At 39.8% G+C, this 11869-nt stretch overlaps 1 protein-coding gene across 10 annotated transcripts in view; it reads left to right on the top strand.

The window, feature by feature from the left end:
- Window positions 1–1232: 1232 nt before the first annotated feature.
- CSNK1G3 (casein kinase 1 gamma 3) overlaps window positions 1233–11869 on the top strand; it is a 103016-nt gene continuing 92379 nt past the window's right edge. For 6 of the 10 annotated variants that reach the window (XM_081053646.1, XM_081053649.1, XM_081053648.1 and 3 more), the window contains exon 1: window positions 1358–1713. The gene's annotated coding sequence lies outside the window, so the exon portion shown is untranslated. Of the gene's footprint in view, window positions 1714–11869 lie in introns of all 10 variants that reach the window. The other 4 variants (XM_081053652.1, XM_081053651.1, XM_081053644.1 and 1 more) reach the window with 4 other exon arrangements.

Genomic DNA, 11869 nt, shown 5'->3' with positions numbered 1-11869 from the left:
GTCTCTCACAGAACGATGGTGGTGTGATAAACACAGAAGCAGTGCTCTGATCATCTATCACAGCTCTTCTAAGACGGGTGATACCGATCACTTCTTAACCTCCAGTTTGGGAAAGAGTGTGAAGAAAGAGGTAAAAAAGGCAATGTTGCACAACAAAAACAAAACCAGCATCTTTCCATACTAACCACCCCTTGGAAGTTACACATTAACCCCATTAACAGTCTGGTAAGGCAGGGAGGGAAAATGAGATAAATCCTCGATTATTTTAAAGTGTATTTGTTTCTGTGTCATTGCAGACTCTTAAAGTGTGTGTGTGTGTGAAAGAGATACCCAGTTTTTGGATTGAGCGTTATCAAAAATATAAAAAAAAGTTTGATCAATCTTTAAACATAGCACCAGGCTACGGTTTTTCTTCATGCACATCTCAATGCTTGACTTTTGAACGTATTTCAGACGTTAACATTAATAACACTGTTTTAAAAATTAAACTTTCAGAGCCCTCTACAATGTTTTCATGGTGGAACGATGTCCACAGAGATTTCCAAAGTGACGTCCCTTCATCCCAGTTAACCAAGTGCAAGTGAGAGGAGGAATGCAATCTTCTGCCTTTCCTAGTACGTGATCGGAAAGGATGAGAAAGTGGAGTCAGAAAGCATCGGGTCCGATTTGTGTTGTACAACCCGACGACTTGGGTGATGCTTGGCCTGTTGGAACGCCAGGAGGTTCATTTCAAAATCTGAGATAACAGCTACCCCACTATACAGTTCAGAGGATTATCTGAATTCACAAATGGAGCCGCTGAACCCTTGATACAGCCCTGGGGTTACAAAAAAGTGGGCGAATCCGAGCCGGTGATGTCATTCCCTTCGACCGACCCTAAAATTGTTGGGCACCTGGGCTGAGCTGGGCACAGTCAGGAAAGCCTCGGCACAATGGCGCCCTGAGGCTCTTTGCTTACTCAAGCGGCGGAATTTTTAGCAGCTCTTTTGAACCATGTGAGCGTTTTCTTCCAGTCCTCTCCACAGACCTCGCCAAGCCTCTCCTCCCAAGGCCTCACCCGGAGCAACATAACCGTGTCCACATTTACTCCACGTCGCGCCCCGCGCGCACCACCCGTAAGGAAGTGAAGAGGCAAGAATGGCTTGGTCTTTATAGGCCTTGCCAGCCAATGAGCGTGCTGCCTTTCTTCCGGTCGGCGAGCTGACCAATCCGAGTGAGCCGGTGTAATCTTCGGCTTCTCTCGGCTCTCTTCGCGGATGCGGGCCGCGTGGGGGCCGCCGCCGCTACCGAGACGCTTTCCTTTTTTTATTTTTTTTCCATGTGTTCACTTCCGGGTCCAGCGCCGATCCGGATGCCCGAGGCTGTAGGATGTTTGACCTCCGGATAAGCGAGGCACCGCTGTGCATTCATTCCCGGCTGCATCGGTGGCGACAGCAGCGGCCCGGGCGGCGACTCTTCGGCCAGAGGCGGCGGTAGGAGCCACCGGCAGCAGTGCGGGGACCGAGTCCGAGCCGAGCTGCGTTACCTCCCTCGCTCGTTCCTTCCCCCTACCTCGCTCGCTCCCTCCCTGCGTGGCTCGCTTTCCTTCCCCGGCCGCCGGCGGGTGTGATGTGCCGCCGCCGCTGCCTCCGCCGCCGCTGACGGAGCGACCGGGGGGGGGGGGCGCCGCCCGCGTCCGGGACCGACCCAGCTGCCCGCGGCCGCGCCTCTGAGGTAAAGCCCCCTCCGCTCCGGCGTCCGGCCGGCCGGCCCCGACCCGGCGGCTGCCCCCTTCCCGCGTGGGGCGGGGTGGGCTGGGGTGGCTGGGGTCCGGGGCTGAGTGGGGTGGGATGCGGCGGGGGCGGCGCCGCGGGCGGGGGCCTCCGGGGCGGGCGGGGGCCGCGGCCGGGGAGGCTCGCCCGGGCTCGGTGGGCGGGAGGGCGCCGCGCGCCGCGGGCCGGGCTGGCTGCACAAGTTGCCCGAGTGGCGCGGCGCGAGTGGGCACGGGGGTGGTGGGCGAGCTGGGCGCCGGCGGGGGCCGCTCCGGGGAGGCTCGGAAGTCGGGGGCGCCGGCCCCCGCGCTGCTCGGCGGGGTGCGGACAGTCACCTGCGGCGGAGGGCTTGGGGCGGGAGGTGTCGGGGCCCGCGTCCATTGCGGGGGTCCACTTCCCGGGGGGGGGGTTGTAAGGCGGCGCGCGGGCATGCACCTATTTGACGGAGCTTCTGACTTCGCTCGAAACTTCCCCGAGGCGTCAGTCGAGGGCACGAAGTCCCTCTGATGGTCACGGTTAGGGTGCTGCTGTGCTTGTTTACCCCACATGCAGGGGAAGGGACATCCCGAAGCGTCGGTTCTCCGGGTCCACAGCCCCCACGTTTCTTTGCTGCGCGGTGGGGATGGAAAGGTGTGTGTCCCCGCGGGGTGCGGGTAGTCGGGCCTGCGCGAGGATCGCGGCGGTTCTCCCGGCGGAGGAGGAGAAGTTCAGGGGTGGGAGATGGCTACTGTGGCTCCGCCGTGTGAGTTAGTTGGCACTCTGTTGTAATGAGTACCGAGGCTGCCCAGTGATTGACCCCAGGTTAACCTTTTGTTTCAGAACATCGGCTTGAATTGGAAAACTAAAAACCTTCTGATTTTTTTTTTTAATAAGTTAAGAAAATAAATCAGCGTTGCTTTCTTTCACGTGTGCAGTGACTTCTCATGGTGTGAATGACATTTGCCCACAGATGGTACGAGAGATTGAACCACATCTCAGTTGGAATACTTTTTAAAATTAAAAATAGTGTTTAAAGCCACGTATACGTTTCTGGAGAACGTTTGCTTTCCCGGTAAATAAGTAAATTGTGGAAGAAGACGAGCACAAAAAGTGTAAGAAGGATGATTTAGAATTAAAAAAGATGCGAGGCCAGTTTAAGAAAACACTGTTCCACCAAAAATCAGATTGGGTTTGTGACATTCTTCATAGCTTTTTTGGGGGGAATAGGGGTGGAGAGATGTGCTTAGTGTATTTTATCATTATTCCCCAAATTTGCTTCAACTGTATTCTGAGCTAAGATAAATTATCTTTATATTTTGTATATATTAGCATTTATAGTTGCACAAGAGATGAAAACTATATGGGCATTGGGAGAAAGATGTTAGCAAACAAATTGTGTGGTTTTGACATATTTTGCTTTCAGGGACCTTGCATTTCTGGATAGACATCAGGTATAAGTAGTTCTTATTAGATTGCAGGACAGAAAAGATTAATATTGATATCTATGAGATTTTGGGGGGAGATCTTGGAAAATGATTATCTTTGCTGATGATTTATTGTGCTCATTGACCTCTTCTGCATTCATCAACTTAAAAAATTAATGCATTATGTAATTATTGACATTTTCATCATATTTGCATTAACTATCAGCAAAATCTTCAAAACATGAAAGTTATTTATTCCTTCAAATGAAAGGACTGGGATTAGAATCAAGGATCGTTTAATTCAACTCGGACCCTTACAATGTGCAAGAGACCTTTACTTTGTGGTGAGGATGGAAGAGTGGGTAGTGAGACTCAGTAGCTCCCTTCGAGGGAAAAGCAGACTTGCACAGAAATAATTGCAACATAACACTCCTTGTGGGCTTTGTTAGAGATGCATGGAAGCATGCTGTGTTTGTGTGTGTGACTAATTTTTGACTGGGGAATTATGAATGAGTTTTGAGCTGGTAACACTTCATTTGGGCCTTAAAAAATTTTGATAGGCAAAACGGGCTGTGTGGGGGGGGTTGTGGGGGGTGTGGGGTGGGTAGCTTTCTAGGTGAAGAGAACAACCTCAGCACAGGCATGTGGGTTGGGTATCATGAGGCCTATTGAACTGGACATAAGGCTGCTGTGCCAGGAGGTCTTAGTGGGACAGGAAGCTCTGCAAGTAGGTGGAGATCAGGCTAGGGAAGTCCAGAATGTCTTGTATTTAAAAATGAGTCAGTTTGAGGTATAAAGGTCTAAGTGTATAGATTCGATGGTGATAGGGAGTCGGTAGGCAAATAAGGATAGTAAGTTGAAGGAAATAAATTAGAATAGTTACCTTGCTGTCATTCGTCCTGATGGAGGAAAGCAGGAAAGCATAAAATCTAAAAGAGCTCATACATGGCTTTGTCATGTTTCTTTGCTTGCATTTGAATATGGGTGTGTCTGGTAATCTGGTAATTGGTTTTACATTAAATAAATCCAGACTGTAAAAATGTGACTCAGTAATAAATGGAAGTCTCTCCATGTACTTTTCTGTGTCCCCTCTTAAACCCTCCCCGTGCTGGGACTACTAGATCCTTATTCTGGTGTAGTTTATTGGTTCAGAGTTTTTCCAAAATGGAACAGGTGGTTGTTTAGTTTCAAAGGACTTCAAAAGGATGTATCACACTAAATAGAGGGAATGCTGAAATATTAAATAACAAAACAACATAACAGTTTATTGGATGGTTATATTATTGTTAATAAATTCTGAAGGTGGGATTTGCTATGGATAAAGTGAAATGTAAGGAAACTACATACAAAGAGAATTGACTATAACAGTGGGATGATAAAATGAGAAATTTCCACAGTTCTGGATAGTATGTATAAGACTTTTAGTCATCTTAAATACTAGATAATCCTAAAATAATTTAACCCCAGACTTATTCATTATCAAAGGCGTGCTTAGAAAAATATCACCCTCACAACACCAGTGTATAAATCTAGGTAGGATCATGTTACAGGGAACATTGTTTGATGGCTTTTACTATTTCCCTTAGTCTTCATAACGGACTTACATTATAACTTAATTTGTGTTATCTTGAACTTCCCAATAACAGCAATACCTGTTACAATTTATTAAGTGGGTACTATAGGGACCATAAAATCTACTGTTCAGACAACTTTGTGAATTAGGTGGTATGTATAACCCCTCGCTTTTGACCATAGGAAACAGTCTTCGAGAGTTGAAGCAACATGTTTAAGATCTTGGAAGTAGCGCAGTACATATTTAAATCAGGTCTTTTGTGTTGTTTTTTTTTTTAATTTCAAAGTCTGAAACCACTAGTGATCTGTTTTTTCTAATCTTCATCTTTCTTTTTTGTCTTTTCTCAAGCAATTACACACTTAGTGGCATTGATTAGTGTTAGTATGTGTCTAGGTGTTGGGGTTTCAAGATGTAATTTCTTTCGAAATAGCAATTTTGGTGTATCTGTAGTTCTCTAATTGTAGAGATTCTATAGGAGCAGGAGGCAGTGTGGTTCTAGTAACTTAAGCTATTTTAGAGTATCACTTTGTGCTGATCTGTAGGATAGAACCATACTTGGGATTCTTAATGTGGAGAAATCCAGTGTGTATTATCCATTTATATAAAGAAACTTTGGAGAGCTTCTGAACTAAAAATGTGGAATGAGCGAGGTATGTGGGCACAGATAAGTTTTAGAGACGTAGTGGAGGTTGCTTGTTAGCCAAGTTTCTTCCAAATCCCTTCTCAAAGCTGAGATTTAGAAACTATAAATGTTTGAGTTTCCTCCTATTGTGGGACCTAAGGAAGGTGTGTAGTGATTTGTTCTTAAACTATTGTTAAGTGATTGGTTATATTCTCTGCTCATCATCTTACTTATCAGAAAGAATTCTTAACAATGAACTTGAAGTTCATTTTATGTATTTGTCAGATAAGATGCTACACATTTTGGTTATTTTCTGTACTAATGACACATCACATAATTAATGAAAATCGATAGCTAAATTATATCCACGTATGGCTAATTCATCTCCACATTTTTCATAGTTTTCACTGGAATTAGGTGAAATCTCATGATATTCTTTTTCTTTAACACAAACTTCTAATGCGTTTTTCTTTAGGGAGGTAATGCCAGCCTTTTAGCTGTATTCAGATTTATTACATTGAGATAACTGATTTGTGTTGAACTGCTTTCTTTAGCTCTGAGGGCATTGTTGTGTCTGGTGTTGTAACCATCTCAAGAACAACTCAGCAACACACACACACACACACACACACACACACACACACACACACAAAACAATACATGTTTAAAATAAAAAAGGAGTTACTATGCGATTATGCCCTTCATCAAGATTGATAAAATTCATAGAAAGTGCCAAGGTGTGATGCCAGGCACTGCATGAATCATAGAAGCAGATTCGGAAGTTGCTGATACTTGTTATAGGGTTGATTGGTGGGTAGAAAAAGCAGACTGTTAGGAATAGCCTTTTACAGATGGATCACTTACCTCACCTCTACTCAACCCACTCAAAAAATTTAAAGGATACTCTTCATTCATTTACTGCTTGATGCCCATGCTGCATCACTGACTGGCATTCTACTGCTCTGTAGTTTGTTCTTGAACTTTTATTCCGACCAGTTATTGTGTACTTATGAAGAATCGTGTGTTTGTATTCAACCAGTTGTTAATGGCAGTTGTACTTGGTGTTGTAATTACATAGTTTAATGAAACATTATTCGGTGAACTGTGAAGGCAAAAAGACGTTTATATAAGAACCAGGGGCTACTCTGAAAACACGTGAGTAGCTCAAATTAATAATTGAATAGGAGTAAGTGAAATAACTTTAAATGATTAGGAGAAAAAACCCTAAAAATCTAAAAAAGATTCTGCAATAAGATTGTTTTTAAGTGAGATGCCTTTCTGTGTTTAAGAAAACAGGTATTGGGAATCACAGGTGATGTACTTACTATGGGTGTGGTTTTTAGAAAAAGATAAAATAGAATTACAATCCATAGACCCATACTTAAATGGCCTTGTGTTAAAAAATTGTCTTATGAATGTACGTTTTTATGTTTGAGTTACAATAAAATGTTGGTATATATATATATATGTATATATATATATATATATATATTTATGATTCCCTTTTTTAACTAACTTGAGCTGTTGGTTAATAGAAATATATTAAAGAGAAATATATTAAGAGTTTCTGCTTCTAAAATGTCACCTAATTTATACTCTTTCTTAGAGTATAAGTATTCTTTTTTCTGTTAAAAAAGAAGTAAATCTTGATATTCCTGACCCTCTAGTCATTCATACCTTAGGGTGGATTGTTTAAATATTTAGTCATATCAATCTATGGTTCTCACATATTTCCTGATATGGTTCCTCATCTGATTTCACATGCTACCTTCCAGCTTTTATATAGCATCAGGGTTGGAGAGCAGCCTTTTTATAATTCCAACATCTCTTCAACCTGAGTAGGGACTGCTGAAATAGGAAATGGTCCCTTGAAGAGGAAATGCCATACCCTTGATGTGTACCAGCAGCGCTTGTGCTTGTTGCAAAGCATGCTGGTATAACAACTTATGGTAGCTACCCTCTTTGTCTTACATAGCTCGGCCATGTGGAAAGGAGAACATTTAGCTATAGGAGAAGGAAACCCAGGTTGGGGAAGGAAAGGTAGGTGGGATGTACTACTTATGAAAATCTATAGCTCAGTTATATCCACAGTACAATGCCTGGAATAGAGTATCTACTGAAGTGGAACACTGAAATACGGAGGTAGGGCTAGTTTTTCAGAGCGTTGGTCTGTTTCTCTGTGATTTTCTTGGCTCTGCTCTTCTCTCTGTGTTGGATTCATCCTCAGGCTGATAGCAAGATCACATCTAGACATGCAGTGGCCAGGAAATCTTTTGCACAAGCCTACCAGCATACTTTTCCCTTCATGTTTTATTGACCAGAATTAGGTCATATGCACTTCCTAATTGGGTATGACAAGGGGAAATGGGTTATCGTAGTTGGTTTTTACTAATCAGGTTATATCCCCTGCAGTTGGGGATGGCGACACATTTCCCTGACTTACATGGTGGAGGGAGGATATTTAAAAAATAGTGGGAAGGAAGAACATGGGGGAAATGGAAGTTTGAGAGACAATCAATAGTGACCACTACATCTACTTGTTTTGAGAATTAAAATAAATAATGCATATAAGTGCACTTTGAACTTTAAAAGCATTGTGCAGATGTAACAGATGAAAGATTAGAAAGCTGCTTCTATGTTACTATCTTAAATATACCCAGGTATGAATATTTTAGGAGCTAAAAACATTGCTAATCTTTTTATTGACTGAGCTTGAATCAATAAAGTCTGTTTTTTAAGTTTTAAGGTTATACATTTTTTTCCATGGAACTCATAAAGCTATTTTAACTTTAAATTAAAAATTTGTATTTATAAATTTATTTAAAATTTTTTCTGAGTTGCTGCTCGCCCACCCTCCTTGCCAAAATCTGATTTTTGATCTCATCAGATTTCTTTATTTGTCAACACCTAGAGCTGAATAAGTGCATGAGGAAATGGGAGTTTGTCAATCAGAATAAGGGTTTATTTGAATCATGGAATCCCAATGAGATAGAAAGGAAAGGAAGGTTTTTCCACATCTTGAGAGTAGCAGAATGAATGAATGAATGAATAAAAATTGAAAAATGGTGGGAGAATGGGGAGGCACGGGAATCACAGAATTTTAGAATTGAAATGAATCGTAGGAAGGTTGGGTGAAATGCTCAAGTGACACACGTGATTGCTAGATCTCTCATATCCTAATTGAGAGTGGTTCTCTTTCTGACCCAGAGGTGAGGAGGCCTTGAAAATGGATCGTTTTCTTTGCAGTTTTGCTCAGGAACATGTACTAGTTTTTTAAAATTGCTCAGCCAAATTCCTTTAGTACAGAGATCTGTGTTCTCAGATTATGGCAAATTGTAGCTAGGTGGTTTGTTTATTTTTTTAAGTAAAACAAGTAAACAGATATCTTTTAATTTTTCTCTCAAGCAGTCAACAACAACAACAACATACACACAGAGTAATCTAAAATCTGGCTTGCTTAAATGAAAATGCAGAAGCAGGGTGAGGGCTTAGACAATTTATATGTTTTTATTTTCGTGAAAGTTGTTGTGTTAAAGATTACTCTGCTTTCAGTGTATGTGAAAGAGTAGATATAAATTTGTGTGTGCGTGTATACACACATATATATGGAGATACATGTACAGAATATACAGAATTAATTGTTGTAATTCTTGTCATTGTTATTGTAAATATACAGAATAAATCCATTTATCCCCTGGAAGAATATTTATGTTAATGACAGTTAACAGTTATTTGTAAATAGTGAGATTTGGGATGATTTTTATTTTCACACTTTTTGTACTTCTCTTTATCATTGAGATTTTCAGCTATCATTATGTATTATATCTACTATCAGAAAAAATAGTAAATCTGTGTTTTTGAGGGTGGAAAATGGAATCCTGGGGTGGGTGGGATGTTTTCTACTAACTTAGATTTTAACATATAATTCTGCTTTTGTGTGTATTACCTTGAATAAAGTGTGGCAATACTTTATTCTTATTTTTAAAATTGGTCTTAGTAAAATTACTTACTTTAAAATTTAAAGTTGAAATTGGCCATGGGATACCTTTTGATACAAGTGTACTTTAGAAAAATAGTGGAGTTCTGAATATTTTGTAATTATTATCTATGTTTTAAAACTTGTTTGTTTTTGACTTGAGGTAGTATACTTGCAGTGTATTCGAGTATGATATAATAGAGTCAAAGTTATAGTCAGAGTTTCCTTTTAGTAAAAAGGGAAGTGGGAATGGTTTTTTCCCTTACACCCAGTCTGTGTCTTGTTTACTTTTTATTTCTGTGAAATACTTATTTTATATTCTAGCAATGAATACTTCCAAGTGGTGGGCAAAAATAGTAGGTAATTAATAAGGAGAGAAGAGAGAAAATTCCCCGTATTCCACTAGTTTTGTGCTCTGCAAATACATGGCTACAAGGCCTTTTAATAAAATCCTAATTTGGCATGCAAAAATAGCCTAGTGTTTTGGAGGTGAAACTAGTAGGTATCTGTTGTTGCTGACATGTAAAAAAATGGGTATTTGTAGATGCCTATTTTTATAACACATTATTTTTTCTTTTTGTTACAGGGATCTGAAAACAATATGAACAAAAAAGAAAAGTGTAAATCTTAAAGATATGGAATCTTGTAATACCAATTTTCATTTAAAATATGGTAGATTATTTATTGAGATCTTTTTCTATCATATGAGTGTTAGCATATTGTGGCTAATTTTTAAATATATTTGAGATTCTGAAAATATTTGTAGTTAACAAAATATCAAAATGTAATCAGCTCTTTAAAATCATTCTTTTGAATATTTTCTGCTGATCTGTTGAAAGTGGATAAATGGACTGTATATTGTATGCTTGTTGTATGTTCTGCTTTTTATCTAAATACCCTGCTAATGAATGCTATCTTTTGAAGACTAAAAAGTAAAATCCTGAGCATTGGGAATGAGAGAATTAAATAAGCTAAAATATATTTTGCTATATACACTTGTTTAAAATTTTCCAGCTGAAAATGAGTAACTTTTTTCCTGTGATAGAGTAAATGAGAAGAAAAATGGACAATTTAAAAGATAGCCCTCATCTCCTGGTTGTTGCTGTAGGGCTGCGATGCTACCACTTATCAAAAGTAAGAGATAGGGGTTAGTGGAGAAGGCAGCGTGTGCCAAGGTTCTCAGCCCTTACTTCACGTTAACATTTTCTGGGGAGCTTAAAAAAAAGATGGCTATTGGGACCCTACTCATGCTGATTTATATTTGAATCTGAGGATGGGGTTAGGGCACTGATGTATTTTAGGATTCTCACATGTGATTCCACGCTTGAAAATAACTGCTTTCTTCTTTATACGCATCTGTTAGCACACTTTTTAAAAATGACTTTCTTTTATTATCATGTTCTTTTTAATCAATGGGGTTGTGAAAATGAGGCAAGACACGCCTAAAAAATATTTGCAAGATCAGGTTAATAAAGTGATTTCTCTTCATAGTTTCATACCCAGAATACTTAGTGAGGTCACTGTATTCATTGCTCATTGGCAATGTTTGATAAGCATAGCACCAAAATTAGAAGATTTTTTTGACGTTTGGAAAATTTATTAAAGAGAAATTTATCAAGAATAAATTAAGGCATCAGTTTGGATGACCCTGGAAATCTTAAGAAACTTAAATGATAAAAATAATCATATTTTTAAAGTTATTATAAGTAATAAGAAGATAAGAATTATTGCTAATCAAAAATTTTTAGGTTTAGGTAATATTTATCATATTTACAATATCACTGAGGTGTATTTTTCATGGAACATGAGGACAGAAGGGACCCTAATGATTTTTTTCATATAAGTGCACTTCTACTGCTTTATTTTCTTTTATACCATTGTTGACAAGGAACTAGCTCTGTTTTCCCCCTCAGTGGAAATAGTGTACTTCAGTTATAGTATATAACGTATGTAGTAGTTTGTATGTGTAAATATACTATGCTACTAATAGGGTTTTATAGTTATTGTATCTTGTCATTCATGCAAATCAGGGTCTTTTTTTCTGACTCATAGGATGCTGCTTCATAGGTCCGGAGCACCCTTATTTGTTACAGCATTTTTCTTGGGACAAAATCAGAGCAAGCCATTTTATGACGAGTTCAATATGTTAAATTTCATTCAATGAACATTTTTTGCATGGTGGCAAAATTGGATTTACCAGTTCTATAAATTTTAAGGGTTAGATTTCTGCAAACTGCCTTGGTCTATTTTGTGGTAGAGAAATTTAAGAGTGGTTAGAGTATAGAGGACATGTTACGTATGAACCTATGGAAGACTTTCAGAATTATTTTGCGTTCACCAAAACACCACAGTGAAATCAGTACAGGATAAAGAGGTGGCCAGGAACCCTTGGCACGTACATCTAGTAATGGGTAATGGGTACTGTTTCATAGGATCATCCGTCCTCATCAACGATTCTAATGTCGAAATTGCTCTGGAAACTAAATGTTTTTCTTTTATGTTTGGCACATGTTAACTTTTTTCAGGAAAGCTGTTGTGAACTGA

This window comes from Rhinolophus hipposideros, assembly GCF_964194185.1.
Source record: "Rhinolophus hipposideros genome assembly, chromosome: 7".
NCBI lineage: Eukaryota > Metazoa > Chordata > Mammalia > Chiroptera > Rhinolophidae > Rhinolophus > Rhinolophus hipposideros.
This window is presented reverse-complemented; position numbering and strand designations above follow the sequence as displayed.